This window comes from Oryctolagus cuniculus, chromosome 4, assembly GCF_964237555.1.
Source record: "Oryctolagus cuniculus chromosome 4, mOryCun1.1, whole genome shotgun sequence".
NCBI lineage: Eukaryota > Metazoa > Chordata > Mammalia > Lagomorpha > Leporidae > Oryctolagus > Oryctolagus cuniculus.
Genome location: NC_091435.1, coordinates 172,077,619 through 172,102,033, shown reverse-complemented (window position 1 = coordinate 172,102,033; position 24,415 = coordinate 172,077,619). Strand labels below are relative to the sequence as shown.

The following is a 24,415-nucleotide window of genomic DNA, read 5'->3' as shown; positions in this document are numbered from 1 at the left end:
GCGAAGGATGAAATAGACAAGACTGGTTGCTAACACTAATGACCAGCTTCCAGCAAGTCACGTTCACAGCTCTATCCAGCTCCACCTGTCTCAAGCTGCCGGCTTCTTCCTAATGAAGGCTACAGCCGGCTGTTCAAGTCAGAGCGGCACCCACGCAAGGAGCTAAAATTAACAATTGCATTATGCACCCGAGATTACTCACTTCAATTTTAACCTTTTTTAGTGAAATCTCGCACTTTGTATTTAAAAGAAAAAGAAAAAAAAAAAAACAAGCTTCTGTGTTTGCCTCCATGAGAATCAAGATCACCTATGAGCAAAAGTCTTGTCTCTTCTTTTTTTAAATGAAAGGCTTTGTCTTAATTATAGATTAATATGATATAATCTTTTTTTAAAAAAAATGATATAATCTAATGCTATTTCTGTGTGTTTTTTTTAATCTTTAGGAAAGTTACCTTAATGATGCATATTTAGGAGTTTTGATGTAATGAGGCATTATCTATAAAAGTTTTCTTTTTTTTTTTAAGGAAAACTTTCACATTGCCTTGGCTGAGAATGCGCTTTTCTCTCCTCCCACAGCTTGGAAAGAAAAGCTCCTAATATTCTGGTGGCGTAGTGAACACAGTCTATGCACATCCCTCCCTTCCCATCAAGACTGCCACCGCCAGCTGGGCATTCTGTTTGACAGCAAGGAAACACTATCAGAGAGACTCAACAGATTTGCAAACTCAGAGCCCGTTGAAAACAATCCATGCTATAATGTGCACTTTCTTTGTCTCACAACTCCTACAGCAGCAGCAGCAAAGACAGACTGAACACAAACACAGAGGTGGGCTCCTAATAGCATTTGCCAAAGCCAAGTTTGATCTCTTTCCTTTTGCTGTAAGTCTACACTGGTGCGCGTCTGCCAAGTCCAATAGCATGCACTCCTCTTCATCGTGTGCCTGGCTCTGGAAACTCAACGCAGCACAGTTCTTCCACCCGTAGATTAGAAACCCTCTCTCCCTCCTCCTTGCTATCCCCTCCTTGCAAGTTTAAACGAGCCCGGCTGGCTCCCGACAGGATTTTACTGTGGCTATATTAACAACATATTGGGTTACAAAGCTATTTGTTGTGTGAGAGAAAAACAACTGTAGAAAACGCAATCGCTTATATAGTCAATAATTTCTAGATTTCTCCATGTTTCATTAAGACACATAATTTGACTTTAAAATGTTTCTTTTGCTGTTAGAAATTATATAGCTATTGGGAGATGAGCAAACAAGCATTTAGGACAAAAATGAATTGCTAATCAACAATAATTTTAATTTTTCAATTTTGACCCATTTCATCTTGGCTATCATAACTAACACTGGATATTAAACACAAGCCATCATTTGTTAAAATTAGGATCTATTTAACTAACAAGTCCATTATCTAACATGCCTTAGAATAAACATGAGTGATGGATGAAATTACCAAATGCTTTTAGATTCTTTTATCCTTTTCCAGAGTTGAATGAAGTTATCAACGATCAGGCAGCCTCTTGCCTCCTTTGCTGACCCTTGTATGTGCAAAGTGGCATTTAATCCAGCAGGTAGATGCAAATGCATTTTCCAACTCTAAGCCCTATATGTAGAAGTCCAGCGTCAGTGGGAGGATGCAAGATATAATTCCTCCCATGAAGAAAGAGCAAACCGATACGCACAGAGCTGGAACAGCCTGGGTATGTGTGTGTGCGTAATCACCAGGACACGTTTTGAAATAGCACTGGGCTCTAAAGTCAGCGAGGTATTATTCTTGCATGCCTGAATCATAAAGTCATCATCTACCAAGATAAAAGAGAATATGGGCATATGGGAATGAGCAGGGAGGAACATATGGATCACAAATATTTTTGTAGCTGATTAAAATTGTTCTCTTTGCTAAGAAACCAGTGCCAGGAAATCAGCCCTACTCCAGCTTTCTGTTCGCCAAACTAACCCGACTCTTCCACTGCCATTTAATCTTGATCTCTTCCAACTCCTTCCATTTCCACACAGAACCAACGCTATAAACAGATGTTTTTTCTCCAGATTTTGTTAGCAAATATTCTGAACAAATCTCAACTGTTATAAAATAATAAAATAACGAGTTCACTATAATGACTTATAGTGGAAATGTTATTGTAACCATAACGTTTGAAGTGGCATTTAGAAAAGGCCATCAATGCTTTACAAAACAAGATGCAGGAAGCTGATCAACAGGGCTATCTATCACTTACAAAGAAGAAAATAAGCAAAATAATTACCATGTCACATTATATTTATGTTGTTTCTTATTTCTTTGGCAATTAGTATTACCGGGCTAAGAAAGAGAGAGTGAGGAGGCACACTACAAAACATAACATGTTCTATCCTTCAACACTGTCAACCAAAGAGACGTGTCCCAACTTTGTGTATGTGCATGTGTGTGCATGAATGTGTATACAAGTGTATCACATTAATTCCTATGATGATGTGTAGGGAAAGAAAAATCATATCTCAAATGATATGTAAAATTACAGTTGAATTCTATTAGTGAGTTGAGAGAATTGCTTTATTAGTCACTTTCCTCACAACACTTGTACTAAAAATTAAGACAGGGATGACTAATCTTACCCCAAATCAGCAAAATAACTTTAGGATGAAATAACACAGCCAAGGTTTGTTTATTTGGACAACTGAGAAGTTTCTTACACATACACTGTTCTTTTTTTTTTATCCTATTATAGTTCCACAAATGAAAGCCACTTTCATATCATGGTGACAGTAATGATTTGTCAATTTATTCAAAAACTGAAACATCATATAAATCAACATATATCTTATTCTCACAGTAGTTAATTTATTATAGTTTTCACAAAAATGTTTGAATGTGCAAAACTGAGGATAAAGAGAGTTAAAAAAAAAAAAAAACACTAAGAACCTGGAAAGTAGCCCCTTAGAATCTAGATCAACATGTATGATGCAGTGCACAAACTAAGTCTGTAGTAAGTCTGAAATTCACCAAGGGTGACAAAGCATCAGTGAGAAATTTTCACAGTGAATCTCTCAAAAACATTTTTTATCTCTCAATTCATTTATAAGAAACACTCAACTAGGAGCTGCACCTTTTAATTAAACTTGTTGGTCACCTGAGCGCACAGCATTGTGTGAGATTCTTGAGCCACCAGGCAATTGACAAAATTTCCGAAAACTATTTTGGAGGAAGAACCTAGAAGGGCATTTAAGAAAAGGATTTTATTTTAGGGTTTTTGGGAATAGTGATATTCTTGGTTAAGCATTAATCTCAGAGCGAGGCAGTATCTACAAGCATCTAGTAGTTCCTCTGCACAGTCCCCCTTTTTCTCCTTTAGCTATTACAGTAACTGCAAAAGTAACACAGTCCAGATGCTAGGTGAACATTTAGCAGAATTGCAATAGCGAAAGGAACCGATGCCAAAACTTTGGCCCTAATACCAGATGCATAAGAACAAGAATGCTTCTAAAACTCAGCAGGTCTGATACCAGGAAAACAACTGAAGAATGTGCCAGTGTTTCACCTCGTCATTTTCATAAACAGTCTTGCTAGATCTTTGACTGTGTTCAAGAATGTTCTAAATCAAGCCATGATATTCAGGTCCATTAACACAACCCCACTTAGCTGTCTTTCTCATTCTTAACTATGATATAAATTAAATAAATAAATGCACATAGCTGCAGATGAAAGGCATAAAATGATAACGCAAACAATGAAACCGGTGTCCTGCTTTACAGAATTTCCTGCGATATACTGAAGGCACACACGCGCACAGACTAATTCTATGACTGTCTTGTATTAGTTTGTACTTGACTCACATAGGCATCCAAGAAATTAAATCACTACCACCATCATCCACAAAATCACCATCTTGGTAGTCCTCACTTAGCAACATAAATTGTGCCATTTATCCATACGATGTGGACATTACAAGAAAAGCATTCCTCAGTAGGGAAAATGCAATGTTCAGACACAGTCTGCATTTCTACCATAGACAATGCATTGGGGCGGCAATGTGCCTTCCTCAACAAAGAGTAACAGACACTGCTTCTCACTGAAAAAGACAACTGTCTGTAAACTGGTTGCCCAAAGCTGGACCTGGTCTTCATGCAGTACAAGCATCAGGCTGTCAATAATCTGGATAAGAGAGCTGGAGAGAATGGAGCAGCTGAACGTTAGCTCTGTCACACTACTGGCCCAGGCTTTGGCATATGTTTCATGGCAGATAAGAAGAACTTTATGTCCAAAAGTCAATGACAGACTGGAGCCAATGGTCCTATTGCCATGTTAGAAAGTAAGCCAAGGTTTTGAGAGCATCAAAGCTGGTTTTAGTGTGATAGTGTGACCACTGGAACTAGTTCAAGGATTTTTAAATGGCCTTCACATCCATAACCCATGTGGGCAATCACCACTTTACATTTCCATCATCATTTTTTAATAATCTAGGCAAGATTTATCCATACTCAGAACGGTGGCATAAATCTCCAACCAGGTGCAAACTTGAAAAAATAAAAGTGAAGGTATACAGACACCCACAGAATGCGAGACAACCTTGGAATCCACTAGTCTAGTTGACATTAAATCCAATGATCTGGAAAAGATCCATCACCATATGCCACAGAGCCGGATTATAAAAACATAGCTATTTTGACTAAGGAAGAGAGAGCTTTCCAATAACTCACATTCTAGAGATAGCTCAAAATAGACAACCAGCCCATGCTAAGCAACCCCTGAGCAATGCAGGAGAGGGCCACATGTTGCTTTTCATTGGGCCACTATTTTCTTTCCTTGAGAATGAACCAACAGGCACTGCACAGAAACTGAGGGTCCTAAGTCTGATGACTACAGGTGCGTTTTGTCCTTGGTTTTATCCTCAAAATCTCACATATATATTTGACATAATGTTCAGTGCTTCACTTTGAAAATCCTGAAAACCCACGTGCCCAAGTTATCAGATGGTCTTAACGCTGTCTTATAGCGACTGACACGATTTCCCGCTCCCATAATTAAAACTCTTTCCTGAAGCCATGCGGGAATCACGCAGCTGTGTGCTTCCCAGAGAAGGTGTCCTCAGGTTTTGGGGAAGGCTCAAAATGGCTTAATGTGGAACAATGAGAATAGTTACTATACCAGAATAAGTGCAATTTACAGAAATGGCTGTCTCTCTAGTCTTTAAGCATAAAGCTAGAATCTCAGGTGTGAGGGGAGTATCCTTGTTACTCCAAGAATAATAAAGCTACTTTCCCAAGAAGTTGACTAACATTGCTGGGATCTTGTGGACAATGACATCATGGAACTTTATTTATTTTTATTTTTATTTTTTGACAGGCAGAGTGGACAGTGAGAGAGAGAGACAGAGAGAAAGGTCTTCCTTTGCCGTTGGTTCACCCTCCAATGGCTGCCGAGGCGGGCGCACCACGCTGACCGGATGGCAGGAGCCAGGTGCTTCTCCTGGTCTCCCATGGGGTGCAGGGCCCAAGCACCTGGGCCATCCTCCACTGCACTCCCGGGCCACAGCAGAGAGCTGGCCTGGAAGAGGGGCAACCGGGACAGAATCCGGCACCCCGACTGGGACTAGAACCCGGTGTGCCGGTGCTGCAAGGCGGAGGATTAGCCTAGTGAGCCGTGGCGCCAGCCAGGAACTTTATTTAAACAAAAACGTTCTTAAATAGATCTTGTAGGGATCCTGCTGAGTTACACAGTTCTTCTAGATATTTTTCTGAATAGAGCTAGTACTTTAGGCTACATGGAGGGATGATCCCCCGAAACTGTACTCTCCCCTGAGTACAATCAACCTCCCAGACGGTAGGGGTTCTGGAATCTCAATTCAGTTCAAACAACATTTAAAATTTTCCAAGAAAATAAGCCATGATGTATTTTCAGTTATTTGTAGTGGAAGTATCCTGTAATGGAGCAAAGATTTGTTACAAAATGCATATTTTCAACTCTGGTTTGAAGGATTCAAAAAATACAAAAATTCATCTCAAAGAGAAAAGGCATTTTTTGAAGGAGAGGAGGAGAAATATTAATTTGTAGAGTTATCAGCATAGTCGGCATAGGCTGTTGTCTTCTTTGCTACAAGAAGCATCTGTCCTTTCAACACAGTTGAACTTAAATGTGATACAGTTACAGGTGCCACAATGGGAGCTAAGTGCTTCAGTGACTGAGACCTTTGCCACAGAAAAGAAGAAAGGAAGAAACATTTGAGTTAAAAGAATAAAAGCAGGGGCCAGCGCTGTCGCGCACTAGGTTGGTCCTCCACCTGCTGTGCCAGCATCCCATATGGGTGCCGGTTCTAGTCCTGGTTGCTCCTCTTCCAGTCCAGCTCTAGATAGCTGTGGAGGATGTCCCAGGTGCTTGGGCCCCTGCACCCGCATGGGAGACCAGGAAGAAACTCCTGGCTCCTGGCTTTGGATCAGCATAGCTTTGGCCACTGCAGACATTTGGGGGGTGAACCAACAGAAGGAAGACCTTTCTCTCTGTCTCTCCCTCTCATTGTCTGTAAACTCTACCTGTCATATAAATAAATAAATAAATAATCTAAAAAAATAAAGAACAAAAGCAAATCAAATTTCATAATTAGATTTTCTAAATGACCACTAACATCATATTTTTCCTATATGTAGATGAGGGAAAATAAGATACTTACATAACAATAAAGTCTTTGCTTTCCCTTAAGTCAAAATTTGGCAATTTGATACCATGAATGAATGAATCATGCCTTAAAGTTGCATTTTCAGAATTACTTTTAGCAAAGTCATTATTACCAAACCTATACTAAAGCAATCAACACAGTTGTCTAAATTGTCCTCCCTAACAGCAAAAAGAATTGTCCTGAGGGGCATAGGAAAGAAGGGGTTCTTCCCCAAAATAAAGAGGAAAATTCTGACTCTAGAGTGTCTATGGCTGGTGGAGCCATGGGTCCAGGGGTTGAACTGCACCCACACAAGGGTGGGAAGCCAAAGAGCGAGATGCAGTGGACACCGATGGGTGCTGCCACCCCAGGTGTGACGTGTATATTTCAGGACACGGGGCAGAGGAGGTTTCTAGGTAACATGGGGGCGTTTGGGCTATAATTGATAGCAAGCTTTTTCTAGGATTAAACACATCAATAACACAACGACGACTTTTTATTGAGCACCTACTGCATGGGCAATTCGAGACAGAATGTTTCGCGCAGGCTGTTAACATTTCATCCTCACAGCAGTGTCCGTGCACTGCCCGCAGTGGAGAAGATCGCGAGCCGCACGCGTGTCCTGCCTCTTCAGTGCTAAGCCATCTGGCTGATGGCTCCTTCCACCCCTGGATCCCCAGGTCTCAGCAACGAGGAAGAGTCATGTTCTCACAAAGCTCAACATTTGAACCAAGTGGCAAAATTCACTCTCTTCTCACAATTATGTAAACTCCACACCATGAGGACTTTTGCCTGCTTTATTGACTTCTGTATTAAGCCCAGTACTGAGAAAAGTGTCTGGTGCACGGTAGCATTTGCTCCAGGCTAAACTTGGATTCCAATTCGTCATCCCTGGGGGGCTTTCCTCTGTGACTGCTTCCTCCACCAAGGGGCCAAAATATCCAGTCATTCAGAGACTCATTAACTATTGTGGCAAGGGTTAAATTTTCCTGTCATCGGCAGCCAGCGGCAGGTAGCCAAGAGTAAAATCATGATGTCCATCGGGGTCTAAAGAGGCTACGTCCTTATCGTTTCAGGATGAGCTCAGGTGTATCTCTTGAGCACCTTCTGTGTGGCATGTCTTGTGACCGCTTGGATAGAATACTACGGAAGGAAAGGGATGGTGTGCACAGTGATTGAGTGACTGAGCTGATGAGAAGCGCCACATATAAAGGGTGTGACCGCAGAAGACAGTTCAAGGCCTAAAGTGTGTGACACAGACAATATGCACTTCTGCTAGCTACCCTGAGATTTATGGCTTTCTTGAAGAAGGCCAATTTGAAAAAAAATGAACAAAAATCAGAGGCAATGAGAAAGACATCATTAGAGGTAAAAGGGGAGTTTGGAACCCATGACGACTCACACACACACATGGTACTTTGTGAGTTGCTCTTACAAAGTGATGGCATCAGTCAAGGGCATGACGTCATCGTTAAAATGGCTATATATATACACACATGCATGTATGTATATATGTATATACATACATATACATATATACATACATATGTGTATATATATATGTGTATACATATTATATATATATAGGCCTTGCTCATATCTCCAGGTGGAAAAAAAATCCACGAGATACATCAAATTTCCCTCTTTCCTTCTTTTAATTATTTCGTGAGGCTTCCTCTGAGGGCTGGCTCTCACAGGCCTCTCACCGAAGTGGAATCTCTCCCACCAGGGTGCAGTGCCACCCACTCCAGGCACAGTGGTGTTCATATCACAAAGTGGAGGAAAATACCTTCTCACCAGATGGGCCCGCTCTGACACCTCTTACGGGCTTTCTCAAAATGGCCTAAGTTAGTGTTACCCAAAATCCTGTACTGACGCCACTGCACACACAGTCATGCAAATGAAAAAGCCACTGAGCTGAGATCAACACATTTGCTAGGGAAAAACATAAGTGTTCAATACATGGTTTTTACACCATCCTCAGACTTCTTTAAGAATGCACTTAGGGGCCGGGTTCTGGTGTAGGGCGTCAAGCTGTTCCCTAGGACACCTGTATCCCGTATAGGAGGGCAAGTTCAGGTCCAGGCTGCACTGCTTCAGATCCAGATCCCGCTAACACATCCTGGAAATCGGCAGAGGGTGGCCCCTGTCACCCATGTGGGAGAGTCTGATGAAGTTCCAGGCTCCTGCAGGACGGAAGGATTTCCTCTCTCTGTCTCCATCTCTCTGCAACTCTCTCAAATCAATCAATCAATCCTTTTTTAAAAAAGATGCACTTGAAATATAAGGTAAACAGATCATTTGACACTGACATATTGTGGTTGCTGTTATTCCAGTGGGTAGCCATGTTGGAATTTGTATTAAGTCCCTATAAGCTGGTTTAAATGATAGACGCGAGATGGAAACAATAAAACAACCTCAGACACTGCAAGAAAAGAGGTCTCCATTCACCACCTCAAATACCAAAGAAAGGGTTGCAGAGGGTTTTGTTTGACGCCTCCTCTGCTGGGAGTCAAGGAACCAGGTGCCGTCAGAGGGAGGACCTGGCTGAGACGCTGGTAGAATAAGCGCACGATGAATGAGACACATAGGCAAAAGAAGGTCCCCACGCCTTTGTTGCTAAGCCTTGACGGGTCTGGCTTGTGTCTGGGCCACGCATGAAACACGAGCTAATCATTCTGAGGAAATAATCCACATGATGAATGCTAGCACCAGACTCAGCTTCCCAGACAAAGGCCCCTGGACAGAAGCCCTTGGGCCAGGGTCTCGGCTAGTTGTCACGTCACACAGAGCAGGAAGACAAGCGGCATCAATTGCTGGGAGGAGAAACAGTTGCATTCCTGAAGGGAAACGTTTTCAGGAAGCTCCCACAGAATCTGCTATTTTGCAAATGTGCCCAGGGTTTGGCCTGATGGTAGTTTCCTACTTAAGACATCCGAATTGGTGTGTGTCTGTTTGCACTGGACGGGGCTCGGCTCTTGGGGGCCATATGTGGCAACACTGATTGGACCCCAGATGCCCTGTTTGGAAAGGGACACTGAGGGAGCATATGGTTGGACATTTGTAAGACAGAGGATACGATTTAAAATTGGCCTGCTCACTGTCATTCAATGTCAGAATCCCAACCACATGACCACTTTCTACCTCAAGAGCCTGCCAAGGAGGTTACATCACTCCGCCCTGACATCCACCAGGCTTTATGTAAGACTCCAAATAGAACAGCAAAGCAAAACCAGAATCAACGTTCTTGCTTGTAGGGACAGTCGAGTTAGCGGCGCTCAAGATGAAAGCATTCACAGGGTCTGACTTCCGCCTGATGGACTCTCCCGCTCGGGTGCTCCCCACACAAACCTTCCATCGAGAACCTTAGTCCTAAAGAACTGAAGGTGCTATGGCTGGGAAAACGGGTGCTTTTTCTAAAATTTTCAACTCTCATTTAAAGATGTTTAATGAATTTGAATGATCTTACAAACTGGCAAATGTTCTGTTCTAACACCATTTGTTACTGAACATGGGAAAAAGCAAGTTCTCAAACCACTTGAAATGAAGGAATCGGTAAACAGCAGGTGCATAGTCGGTCTGGACTTCAGTTATGGAGAGATGGTGGGAATGGTCCCATGAGGACTGAAAAAAGTGCTGAGCTGTATTCAAGATATCCCTGGGGATTTCTGATGATGTTGACGGTTTGGGGGCTTTTACTTGTGGATTCTGTGATAGTTAAGTTCAGGGGCTGGAAGGCATTAAAAGATATGCACGTGTGTGGCATGCACAGATTAATTGTGAAGCACATTTACTTTCTTTTTTTTTTTTTTCTTTTATTTGACAGGTAGAGTTAGACAGTGAGAGAGAGAGAGACAGAGAGAAAGGTCTTGTTTCCGTTGGTTCACCCCCCCCACCACCAAATGGCTGCTACAGCCGGCGCGCCACACCCATCGAAAACCAGGAGCCAGGTGCTTCCTCCTGGTCTCCCATGCGGGTGCAGGGGCCCAAGCACCTGGGCCATCCTCCACTGCCTTCCCAGGCCACAGCAGAGAGCTGGACTGGAAGAGGAGCAACCAGGACTAGAACCCGGCGCCCATATGGGATGCCGGTGCCATAGGCGGAGGATTAACCAAGTGAGCCACGGTGCCGGCAAGTGCATTTACTTTCTAAATACTTCAAAAGAAAAACAACAAAATTCTGGTGGGCCCCCTCTTGATTCATAGTTCAGGAAGAAAGACATGAAGCTAACCCACCCATGCTGATATCTCTAATGTACAACTTCAGACTTAAAATCAGACGCGGAGCAGGTGTTTGGTGCAATGGTGAAGATGCTGTATGGAGTGCCCACATCTCTTGGAGTTCTTGGTGCTAGTCCTGGCTACTTCATTTCCTATACGGTTTCCTGCTAAGGCACTTTGGAAGTCAGCAGGTGACAGTTCAAGTACATAAGTCTCTGTCACCCATGTGGGAGACCCATGCAAATTTCCTTGCCTCTGGTTTAAGTTTGACCCAGCCCTCCCTGTTGTAGGCACCTGGGAATTGAACCAGTGGAAGGAGGATTTTTCTCTGTCTCTCCCTAGCTCCCTGCCTTTCAAACAAAATGAAAACAAGTATATAATTTTTCTTTTAAATCAAACATGATGTGCCATCTTACAACAAAGCAGGGCAACCTGATTCCTTGAAAGGGGGCAGGAAATAAATGTTACACCAAACAAGAGAAACAAGAAATTATAGTTGTCAAGAATTTGCAAGAGTGTGCATCCAGGCTACAGATGTGGAGACTGCCAGAATGAAACTACTCAGCAAAGAATCAAATTTATGATTTGATATATTATGGAAAGATATCTAGCAATCATGTGAAATACGAAGTACCCAGCTCTTGAGCTGTGCGCTTATTTGTGAAGCCGTCGCGATTTTAAACGACCTACATTTAGAGGAAAAGAAAGGAGTCAGTCATTGAATTCATAATACATAGCAAGATGCTTTCACAAGTGGGATCTATTTTACTGGATATTTTCGCCTTAATAAAAAGCTCAAGGCCTGAGTGTGGGGAAAAAAGGCACAATGGGAAAAATTCTAACTTTTCTTTACCCTTGATGGGGGAAGGAAGAAAGGAAGGAAGGCAGCGGGTCCTGAATCACCTAGTAAAATGTCAGGCATTCAGTAATGGTTTGATGAATTGCTTATTTAATCAATTTAGACATAAATTCATGAGATGATGGTCTAAACATAATGCAAACCACCATGGTCTTATTTCCAAATTAACAACTAGTTTCTTCTTATCATTATCATTATCACTGTCATCAATCATACTGATAAATAAAGCAGTTTTACTATGATACAAGTTGAGTTTTTACTCGAGAATAAAGTCATGGAGTCAGCATTGTGTAACAGCTAGCTACACGCCACTTGCAATGCCTGCATGCCAAATCGAAACGCTGGTTCGAGTCCCAGCTGCTCAGCTTCAATCCAGCTCCCCGCTAATGTGCCTAGGAAAGGAATGGATGACAGCTCAGGTGGTCGGCCTGTGCCACTCATGTGGGAAACCAAGATAGAGCTACTGGCTTCACCTGGCCCAGCCTTGTCGCTGCCATTTGGGGAGCGAACCAGAGGATACAAGATCTCTCTCTCTGTCTCTCTATAATTCTATACATTTACAAAGGATTTTAGATGCTAATATAAATAGGGTCAGTTTGAAATAATTCTGACACCTACTGGATAACTGCTGTGTGCTTGACATTATTTTGATTAGGGTAAAGGATAAAACCTTTAAATAGTCCTATTTTTGAGTGGAAGACAAGTCATAGAGACATTAAGTATCAAATCTAAGATTTCATTCTAGGAAAGGAGTGGCAACAGAGTCTAAATTCTGGCCTGCTGGTTCCAGGACTTCATCCTTGTCCACACACTTCTGGAATGAGTGAGAACAAGAGTCCCCTCATATCTCTCACACAGACACGCCAGAGCAATGCCGGTGGTGATGCACCTGCACAGAACCACAGAGGACAGCTGAGGACTTGTCCTTACTTTAGGCCTCCACTCCTTCTCAAGTGGACCTGTCTGGATTTCAGAACCAGAAAAAGCAAACACCAAGATTGAGGAGAGACAATAACGAATAAATTCCGAGGTCCTTTTGTGGTGTTAATCACTTTGTGAAAACTGCTTGTTTTGCCAATATTCTTATCCATTTCATCAGAATGTGGGAAAGTAAAGACATGCCAAGAATTGCTGATGAAGCTAAAATAAAGATTAAGCACATCTAATCAAATGTGCAGGATAGGGATTTAGTCTATGAAAAGACATGTTTTAAATAAATGTCAAAGATAAAATGAAAGCTAAAGACCTTACACACAAAGTCAGTTAATACAATTTTAAAAAGTATTTCAGTTATGCCAAAAGACTATTGAGACTAATTAAAAAAAGATTTAAATGATCATAAAATATGTTTTATGTTCAGAATAAATATCAAACTCAAAACCACTTGAATACACGAAAAAACAAAATCAAGATTAATTACAAGTATGACTGACCAGCATTTCTTGGGAATTAAAGGATTATTCTGTATGGAGCCACTGACTCAAACACTTTCTTCTAAGCTTATTTCCCTCCACAAAGAACCAATCAAAAAATTTCAGGGAACTTGACAATGTAAGGGGAGACCCTGTCATGAGATTCCTTCTGCTCCGCTGGTGCGGATCCGGGCAAGCTGCATCTGCAGTTGTCTGTAGCGTTCTCCACGTACACTGTGTTCTCCTCGCCTCTCCTGAGCAGCCAGCAGTGGCCGCAGCCTCCAGCCGCTGCGGCTGAGCAGCAAGCCTGGAACTGGGGGTCTCAGGAGACGGGCAAAGACCAGCTGAGTCATCAGACCGCAAGCAGTGACCCGACTGTCCGAGCGACCACGGCAGCACCTGCAGCCTATCATTTCGCCATTAATGGCCAGGATAAATTTTTAAGTGTCATGGTGGAAAGAGGCGTTACCAAGACGACAAGAGCGCGGCCCCACCCTCCCGGAGATGGGTAGCAGAGGTTGAGTTAATTCTTGGAGACACTGAGCAGGGTTCATTGAGCAGCTTTTCAGAAGAGCAGTGCCTTGAACAGGAGGATGGTTCCGGCAGCTCACGCTGTATTCTCTTAGAGAACACGGGAATGAGGAAATCCTGAATGCCTGAAATAACCCCTCACCTCCAAATGGGTATGTTCCCATCACATGAAACAAATCTGCAGTAACTCATTTTAAACGTCATACCCAGTCTTACTATGTGCAGATGGATACGCACATGTGTGCTGTGTGGACTCATTGACGTGGACATTTCGATTCTGTAGAGATTTTTAGAATTTCCATACACAGCATGTTGTCCAGAACCTTCCACTCACTTAATTTCTTTATTTCAAAAACCAAGCTCTTTTATTCTGATGTTAAATCTGAGAGGTTTTTCATCACCTGATTAGGTTAAAAAAAAAAAAAACCTTAGGCCGGTGGCAAAGTTGTGGTCTCCAATCACATATCTGTTTAGTAAAAGGCTGCACAAAAACTAAAACTTGGTTCTTCTTGTTCTTTGAGTTTTCTTTCTCGACAGATTTTGTGCATGTGTAGACAGACATAAATGAAAACCAAGACATGCTTAGTAAACTCATACATTCCGAGTTCAGACGATACCCTCAGCTTCATCTTTTAAAATCATAAAGTCCTTTATGACCTACAAATCCATCCCCCTGAAAGTTTTGGTGTATTTCAGCAGACTAAAAGTTTTCACAGAATTCGAATGTGAGAGAAGTGTTGCTTAAAATAGTCCACACACAAGACAGCAAGTGTGTCAAGTCACTCAGAGTCTGCCCCTCCCCAAGCCCGGATCAGGCCACATAGCAGCCCGGAGACAGTGCCCGCTCAGAGAACAGGGCAGCAGCTGCTGGGGGCTGGTGGCGGCTCAAGTCTCAGCTGTATTCTTGGCCTCCTGCCTTCTCCAGGCACTTACTAGGGGCGCGTGACAGAGGAAACAGCTGAGCCCCCACCTCAAAGAGGAAATGTAACCGCCACAACCCCCACCACCACCTGCTCCGGAGCCAAACAACCAACAAATTCCTGCCCGGCTCGCAGGGTGAAGGGGACTGCTGATTCACGCCTGGGCACGCCAGGGCCCTCCAGCTGAGGACAGAGCTGGGCAGAGGCAGCATCTAACAGGGCCCGGGCGTCCCCCGCAGACGTGAACCATTTGGGAACCAGAAACTGTCTGCATGTGGAAGTGGCAGATGCCAGCGAGATTCCCAACACTGCTTTAGGCATTCTCTGCAGACGGTGCCGCGGCCGCTCCCTTCTGAAATTCACAGAAATTTCCATGTTGGTTTTGATTTGGGTTGACCACGAGCACAGGGGGCAGCCACGGTCACTTCACTAAATTTCCAGGGCGAGGCCCCTCGGTCACCCAGCATCCGTCCACACTTTGCTTGGCTGTGACGTGGGTGCCATGGCCTCAGGTACCAGCACACATCCTGTCTGCAAGTTCACTCCCCACGGCTGAGCTTTCCAGTTCCTGGAAGCGTGCACGCCTGGCCCAGCAGGGCTCCGGCTCCGGAAGGGCCGTGGGGATGCGCCTGCGGCTCTGACAGCTTCAACTGCGCTCACGTCAGCGCTATTCGGAGCCTGTCCTGACTTCAAAGGCTGCGGAATCTCACCGGGCTCCCAGGGCACGCCCTCCGGAGGAGCTGTCTCCACTCAGCCAGGGAGGCGGCGCGCTGTGCTATCAGAGATTCCTCTGGAAATCGTGGGGAAAGACGTTGACGCTGCGTCATGGGTTCACTGGGATCTGTTGCACAGTGATCTCTGTTGAATGCACGTTTTGAAAAAGATGCCCACAATTTAAAAGTTGAGTGTAGAACGATTTCAGTGGAGTTAAATCATCATCAGATACAAGTACCAAGTACCAAACAGGGCTTCCATATGGGTGGGAGACACTAGCGTGTAGATGATTCTCTCCTATTGTTGTTTTTACTTTTCATTTACTTTGCATTTCCACCGCTGCACCCAGCCCTGTCCTAGTGACTGACTGTTAGGTCCAGGGAGACAGTGAGAGGCCTGGACATCCCTTGCACATCACAGCTCCTTTGAGAACTCCGGGCCACAGCTGGCAAAGACTTCTCTCCCGAGCAGCGATGCATGTCGCCTTGTATCTCACATTGACGTGGGCACTGAGACGTACTTCTGCAAGTGCAGCGCGCTGCAGCTGCTGCTAGCTTATGTTTTTCCTTTTTGGTAGAATGCGAGTGGGGACCCCAAAGCCTCTTCCAGGACGTTGGAGGCTGTCTAAGCGGCAGACAGTGGAGGCCCCTCATGCCACCGTCTCCTTATGAAGTCCACATCCAATAATGCAGTGAGAACCAACAACAGCCGGACAGAAGGGGACAGTGCGGCTGAGCCATCTCCACCCCTGCGTGGGACACCGTGAAGGCCATGCCGGCTGCAAAGCTCCCTGCGGGGTGGGCAGGGGCTTCCCTGACTGGCTGGTCTGCACTGTGGCTCACTCTCTCCCTCTGCCCACTCCTTCTCCTCCCCCTGCCCTGCCATGCTGCTGGTTCCCAGAGTGCTGCTTCATCAACAGCCCCCACGCCGTTCTCAAAACTGAACTGTGGTTCTTTCCAAAGCTGGGAATTCACATCTGTACATGAACGAGGAATTTTTTTAACCTCCACTTCTCAGAGGCATCTATGATGTACACCATCTTCTAACCCCAAATCTGAAGCATGGCCTTTTACAGACACCTTTGAGGATTCCATCTCCACTGAATTTGAAAGCTTTGTGCATTGTGGCACAGCGGGTTAAGCCACCACCTGTGACACGGACACACTGGCATCCCACGTAACCAGTGAGAGCTCCAGCTGCTCCACTTCCGACCCAGCTCCCTGCTGATGCACCTGGGGAAGCCGTGGAGGATGGCCCAAGTGCTTGGGCCCCTGCACCCACAAGGAGTACCTGGATGGAGATCCAGGCGCCTGGCTTATTGCAGCCATTTGGGGAAGGAACCAGCAGATGGAATCTCTCTCCCCACCACCCACCCCCATTCTCTCTTTCTCCCTCTCTTTCCCTCTGTAACTCAGCCTTTCAAATAAATGTCTTAAAAACACATGACCTACCTACATACAATAAGAATTCAAGACATCTTAATAATATCTCAGTACCTATAAAATGGTGATCATGTTATGCAAACCATCATTTTCTTCCCTCACCACCAGTAACAGACAGCTGTCCCTTTTTCTGGGAAACACATGGGGCAGCTCAAACTCAGTGTGGCCAAGAAACTTGCCCGAGGTCACACAGTGACAACGCTTCACTCTCTCCCGGGGAAATGTGTGTTAGTGTTGGCTTCCTAAAGTGCTCTTTTGCAGGAGGCAAAAGTTAGAATTGAATACTGTTCACTTTCTGAGTTTTCGAGCTGGACATAAGATATTTCTGAGTGTGCGGCCTTCTCTCTGCTGTGTTTGTGTTCAAGTTTCAATGTTCCACGCACAGCACGTTAATACAGCATTGGAATACAGGAGCCCAGGAACAATGATAACAGCAGCTGACCCTTACATCACGTTTCTGTGTGCTGAACGGCAGACTATCAACTTTACTGGTTATGACTGACAGAGCCATTTTTTCTTTTTCCCTCTTTGTCCCTCATTATTTATCTTTCCCCTTTGTGGCTACGCCTGGGGGAGCTGAAGTTTTAGCAGCACGAATCACCATTCTGTCTATAAGCACAGCTCAATAACCGATCTTCATCTCATAACAATGAATCAATAAGAGAATATTGAGTTATATTCAGAATTTGACATTGTACGAGGCTGAAAAGATTCAGATTGAAAATGGACAAAATAAAACATCTGGTCTCCTGAGAGCTGCACTTTAGTCGGCTACATCTTCCGTGTGCGTATGCTCAGGTATGCGAGCAGGACTTGGTAATGGCAGTGGAGCTGATGAAGGATTGTTTACTCAGCTCCTGCTGGGTGCAAGGCATTCTGCTAGAAACTGCGAGAGGTACAAAGATGTGTGCAGACTAGCAGCTGCCTTAAGTACTACGAACGACCCAGAGTTTCTCAGTTCAGATCTCCAGATACTCGTTTTCTCTGGTTTTCAGGAGGTGCACTAAATAGTGAATGAATCCTCACCAGCTCTTTCACTAATTTCCAAGGAAAGAATTCAGGTTAGACTAAATCATGATGAAAACGAAAGAAAAGGAAAGGAAAGCTCTCTTTTGTCCAATAAAATGAAGACAGTAAGAACAGAAACATTACCCAAAGTCCTTAGTCAAGAGTTAGTTAATTCTTCCGAGGCTCACAGATACCTATCAAGAAGTGAACTTGAGAATAAAGTTAGCCATGACCTTCACCTGCTGCCACACACACCCAAGTGCTCTAGAAGCAACCTTCCGTGGCCTCCCTGCAGAGTCCAAGGGCGATTCTCCCTTCTCCAGCGAAGGGACGGTAGAGATTGGGGGCGGCACAGGTGGTAGCCCAGCAGGGATGGTTAGGAGGAGCGGGGATGCAGGTGCAGGGTGTGCAGTTGGGGCTCAGACTGCTCACATCTGGAAACATCAGGACAGGGAGATGGCACCAACAGCGAGCACAGAGATGCCGGATGGGAAGTGGGCACTTCTCCGGTTTGGATGCCATCTTCCTTTGTACTCATATTTGTGAGCAGATCAGCCCCCGGGTCCTCCCCGACGAAATGAGAGAATCCCTGAAGTGCCAATATTTAAGAGGACCTCTAGTAATTCGGAAGTGACGCTTTGTGTTTGCGTGTGACACCACGTCTTGTATTGCGTCGGGGCAAACGGGAGCAACAGCGAGGTCCTAACCTTAGAATCCCTTGAGCAGGATTCCAGGAAGGCTTGTCAGGACTAGAACATGCTCTGGCCTTGGCAACGTGTCTCATGCCGTCTCTGTGCCAGCAGATGGTGCAATGCACACCTGTGACACTCGTCACCACACGGCTCTCTGATGTTCTTATTACGAGAACCGACGTAAATCTTCATACACCCGGGCGCCGCTGACCGCACTGCTCAGCCACAGTGCAGAGCTTTCCGCATGAAGCAGGAAGCCTCTGCACTCTGGACAGCCACACCCCAGACATCGCCATTCTCCACATGGCCCTCCTTTTGTGAATTCATCTAGCAGCACGGGACAGATCACTGCTTTAAATCTATATGTGAGCCAACAGAAGGAGACGCAGGAGCCACCTCCTCCCTATTAACCACCCCACAACCGTCTCCCACCCACTGCCTCCCCACCGGCTGCTCCTCCTCTCTTTCACACTAATGCCTCTCTAGGGGCACAGGTCCCACTTCAGCATTTACACAGCCCCTTCTCCATTATCTGAAAATCGGGGTCTGGGATCCCCAAGGGCAGGAACTATGCTTTGCTGATCTCTGCATCTCCAGGGCCCACCAAGATGTCTGGACCATAACAATCAATTATTAAATATTTCTAAAAATGTAAATGAGGCTGGATGATTGGCACGGTGGTGAAGATGCTAGGACTTGGGGCACTGCATCCCGTTTCTGGGTCCCTGGGTTTGACTCCGACCCTGGTTCTTTCACCAGCTTCCTGTTAATTCATACACTGGGAGGCAGCAGGTGATGGCTCAAGTATTTGGGACCCTGCCACCCATATGGAAGACCTGGATTGAGTTCCAGGCTCCTGGCTTCAGCCTGGTCCAGTCCTGGCTGTTGCAGGCATCTGGGGATTAAAATAGCAAATGAAAGAGCTCTCTCTTTCTCTGTCACTCTCTCTCAAATAAAACAGAAACAAAGATAAATCAATGGTGTTTTTTAAACTGAAAAAGTATACAATCTTCCAAGAATGTCTTCTAATTATCTAATTCAGGAAAAGCATATTTACTATTCAATCGTTTAAAATGTTAACTGCTTATGTTATATTCACACTATATATTTTAAAATGTGTTTCTGAGGCCTAACATTTAAAAGATGAGCTTACGCACGCACTGTGCCTGTATGAATACGGCTCAGATTGGATCAGACTTTCTATGTGTATGCTGATCGCATTATGCAAAATGTCCCTTTTTTGGGTCAATGGATACAGTTTTTTTTTTTTTTTTTTTAATATTTGACAGGTAGAGTTATAGACAGTGACAGAGAGAGACAGAGAGAAAGGTCTTCCTTCCATTGGTTCACTCCCTAAATGGCCGCTACAGCTGGTGCTGAGCCGGCCCGAAGCCAGGAGCCAGGTGCTTCCTCCTGGTCTCCCATGGGGTGCAGGGCCCAAGCACTTGGGCCATCCTCCACTGCACTCCCGGGCCACAGCAGAGAGCTGGACTGGAAGAGGAGTGACTGGGACTAGAACCCAGTGCTTATATGGGATGCCGGTGCCGCAGGCGGAGGATTAACCAGTGAGCTATGGCACTGGCCCCAATGGATACAGTTTAATAATGACTTATATTTATGATTTCCCAGATGATTTATCTGAGTCACCAATAAGTACTTATTGAGTGACTAGATGTTATTCTTGTCTTGAAAGAGAACTGATTTTCATTGGCTTAGTGGGAGAACCATACATATTTCCTGATCATTGTATTAAGATCACATAGAACTGAATATCAAAAAGACACAACAATGCCAAATGAACTCCCTTTGACAAACCCTGAGAGAGAGGACAGAACCATAAGTAAATTTATACACAGACCATGGTAAATCTTGGATTGTAATCTGAATTTTTAAAATAAAATAAATAGAACATAGACTGGAGTGGAATAAAGACTGGAACATAATGGGTAAGAATAAGAGTGCATTATCCAAGCTGAGGCTATGCCTTATTTTGTACACACACATTGCTGGAATGGACCACATCATGTTTTCATATCTGTTTGAAGAAAAAAATGGGAATATTCGTAACTCACGTCTTGATTACCAGAGTCAGCAAGAGAAAATGCTGGCTAGGAGAAGACTCCCGCTGTGAAACCCAAACATTATTTGTGAGATGCGAAGACCTTATCATTTAAATAAGAGGACTGATGTCCCTGATGGAGCTAGAGCATCTTAGTTCAAACAAACAAGCCATTATCTTGGACAACAGTGTAAACAAGACCCTCATTCATGAAGCTGCTAATTGCACTTCCCAGCTGCAGAGGACTCACCACACACCCAGAGCAACACTTGTACACTCATCCCGGAATTCGGCATAGTGCAAGCCCCGCCCAGGGGCCTAACAGCACTCAGCTCCAAAGAGCACCTGTCTAAGGGGCAGTAAGTACTCAACGGCATCAACCTCTTCATTTTCTGGACAAACCTTTACCTCCACGGCTGTACTAGACTTAACTCATGGCTAAATTACCTTATTTCTTCACAAGGCTCACTGATGTGTTAACAGGAAGAGAACGTGGGGAGCATTCTTGGCAGTCGAGGGAAACCGATAACTTGATACCACTTTTAAAAAACAAATCACAAAACAGGCATCTGGATAGCGTTCACGGATTCCCACGCTGGTTCCTATCTGAGTCAACTTAAACACGGATGAGGAACGCCTACCATAAAAAATAACAACAACTGTATTTCCATATATTGCTTTATATGCCAGATGCCAAGAGCAACACTTATATATTTTTGTTTTTTAATTCTCACCACAACTGGTCATTTGTACATGTTAAATAAAGGAAAGAAGGAGGGAAGGAGAGAGAGGAATGGAGGAAGAAAAGAAGGAAAGAGAAAGGAGGGAGGGAGGGAGGGAGGAAACAAGCCTTCAGAAACTGTCAGTCCTTGCCCAAGGTCAAACGCCACTGAAGTTATTCAAACCTAAATCCTAAAACCATTCTCTGTTCCTTGCTTCCCTTACCTTGTCCCATCTATGCTTCTGGACTGTATCTATCACATTTTGCAATGTCCACACATACAGTAATGGACACTTATTAAATAAAGACAGTCAACCAGATAGTGACCACATATTTTAGCATATGAAAGTGCATTTCTGATAGAAACATGAGTCATTTTCTATCAGTAACGTAACTGCAGACATCCCACTGAAATACAAAAACACATACTTGACATGCGATTTTGTACTAGTCTTTTTTTAAATTTTATTTTATTTGACAGGCAGAGTTAGACAGTGAGAGAGAGAGAGACAGAGAGAAAGGTCTTCCTTCCGTTGGTTCACTCCCCAAATGGCCGCTATGGCCAGCGCTACGCTGATCCAAAGCCAGGAGCCAGGTGCTTCTTCCTGGTCTCCCACGCGGGTGCAGGCTCCCAAGTACTTGGGCCATCCTCCACTGCCTTCCCAGGCCACAGCAGAGAGCTGGACTGGAAGAGGAGCAGCCGTGACTGGAACCCAGCACCCATATGGGATGCCAGCACTGCAGGCGGAGGATTAACCAAGTAAGCCACAGTGCCGGCTCCTGTGCTAGTCTTAAAACGAAGAAGCGTGGGTGCTGGCATTATGGAGTAGTGGACAAAGTCACAGCCTGCGATGCTGGCATCCAATACAGGCACCAATTTGTGTCCCAGTTGCTCCACATCTGATCCAGCTCCCTGCTAATGCTCCTGGCAAAAGCAGTGGGAGGTGGCCCAAGTCCTTGGGTCCCTGCACCCATGTGGGAGACCGGGATGAAGCGCCTGGCTCCTGGCTTCAGCCTGGCCCAGCCTTGCCTATTGAGGCCATCTGGGGAGTGAACCAGAGGATGGAAGCACACGCTCGCTCTCTCTCTCTCTCTGCAACGCTGACTTTTGAATAAATAAATAAATCTTTTAAAACAGCACTTCAGAAGAACACCAGGTCCAGGATGCCCTGTTACTGTAGAACGCGTGCATCACCTCTGCTTGGCCCAGAAAGCCACCCCCCTCTGGGGGACGCACGATTCCTGAGATGCCGGAGTCTCCACCACTGTGCTAGGATTTGGCCTGGAGGTCACTTTGAGGGAGGAAACAGCTCTTAAAGTGGTCTTCTGGTACAGAATCCGCCTCTGCAAACAGTGGCCAACAGGAAATGGAGCCGGTTCTCAGCAAACCCAGGTAAAACCTCCAGAGTTCTAGGATCTGCAGTGGGCTCGTGGCTTCCCCGACTGTCCCACAGGTTAGATCAGAGAAAGAGTGAAGGGAGGGCTGCTTCCCTGTATTCCTTAGCCCGGACTCTCTCTGCTCACCCGAGGTGAATGGAAAAGCAGGCTCCCAAGTGCAGTAGCAGGCTTCTAGGACAAGCTTCTCCTGGCAGGCAGATGCACACAGCCAGTGGCCTTTGTGAGTCTCAGTCCCAGCACTAGCATTTGAATGCACTGCTTAGTTATGCAACAAAGTCAGCTGTGTGCAAGGTTTATGAATTATCTCTGGGCTGGTAGAGGGGACTCATGTGCAAGTGGAAAATGCAGCCCTGGCAGGTGTATCGGCCTGTTGTAAAAGAAGGTTTAAGGGCCTGGCGCTGTGGCATATAGCAGGTAGGGCCACCACCTGCAGTGTTGGCATCCCATATGGGAGCTGGTTTGAGACTCAGCTGCTCCACTTCTGATCCATCTCTCTGCTGTGACCTGGGAAAGCAGTGGAAGATGGCCCAAGTGCTTGGGCCCCTGCACTCGTGTGGGAGACCCACAGGAAGCTCCTGGCTCCTCACTTCAGATCGGCACAGCTCCGGCCATTGCAGCCAACTAGGGAGTGAACCAGCGGATGGAAGACCTCTCTCTCTGTGTCTCTACATCTCTCTCTCTCTCTCTCTCTGTAACTCTGACTTTCAAATAAACAAATAAATCTTTAAAAGAAGAAGAAGATGTACACCACAGCGAAACAGAGCAACTGACAGAGAAAGTGTTGCCTGGTGGTTAACTGCTTGGACCCTGAAGCTGGGTGTTCAGAGCTTGAGGCCAGACCCCAACACTGACCGTCACTAAGCTACCAATACCTCTGTGCCTCCCCCTACCCTTAAGAACGCCTATGTCCTAGATGGTTGGGTGGCTAAAACTGGCTAACACAGAGACAGAACACCCAAAACAGCACTGCACACACAGCACGACTGGTGAGCACACATTAGCTACCATCTCTGTTGAGGGAAACACACATATACCTGAAGCCAATGCTTGCGATAATGAACCTTCGATCACTTTGGGGAACCGACATACTTTTAGGTACTCAGTAGGGGCCAGCACTGTGGTACAGCAGGTGATGGTGCTGTTATGAGCCAGGCACCCATACTGGAGTGCTGCTTCGAGTCCCAGTTGCTCTGCTTCCAGGCCAGCTTCCTGACAACACGCCCAGGAGAGCCACACACGATGGCCCGCGTGCTTGGCCCTTGTCACTCGTGTGGGAGACCTGGATGCGCTGTGCTCTTTGCTCTGGCCTGGCCCAGCCCCAGCCGCTGTGCTCATCTGGAGAGTGAGCCAGCGGCTGGAAGATCTCTGTTTCCCTCTCTCTCCGCTTCTCTTTTATTCTAACAAATAAATAAATGTAAAACACAATAAAATAAAATTCACAGCTGCTTCAGAGAGGTCTGGGCTTATTTCTGGGGTCTGACTTGATCTTTTTTTTTTTTTTAACTTTTATTTAATGAATATAAATTTCCAAAGTACAGCTTATGGATTACAATGGCTTCCCCCCCATAACGTCCCTCCCACCCGCAACCCTCCCCTTCCCACTCCCTCTCCCCCTTCCATTCACATCAAGATTCATTTTCGATTTTCTATATATACAGAAGATCAGTTTAGTATATATTAAGTAAAGATTTCAACAGTTTGCTCCCACACAGAAACATAAAGTGAAAAATAATAGATGATTTTTTAAATGATGATGAAACCAGATCAGACCTATTCTGACTTGACCTTCA

The 24,415-nt window shown here is 45.0% G+C and overlaps 1 protein-coding gene across 50 annotated transcripts in view; it reads right to left on the bottom strand.

Annotated features, from left to right (window-relative positions):
• Positions 1 to 24,415, bottom strand: part of ARPP21 (cAMP regulated phosphoprotein 21) — a 163,663-nt gene that overhangs the window by 119,046 nt on the left and 20,202 nt on the right. For 5 of the 50 annotated variants that reach the window (XR_011388248.1, XR_011388246.1, XR_011388253.1 and 2 more), the window contains exon 1: positions 1,456 to 1,715. The exons of 42 other annotated variants lie outside the window; for them this stretch is intronic. The gene's annotated coding sequence lies outside the window, so the exon portion shown is untranslated. Of the gene's footprint in view, positions 1 to 34; positions 153 to 1,455; positions 1,716 to 24,415 lie in introns of those variants that run through there. 3 more of the 50 variants (XM_008266118.4, XM_070072938.1, XM_070072952.1) reach the window with 1 other exon arrangement.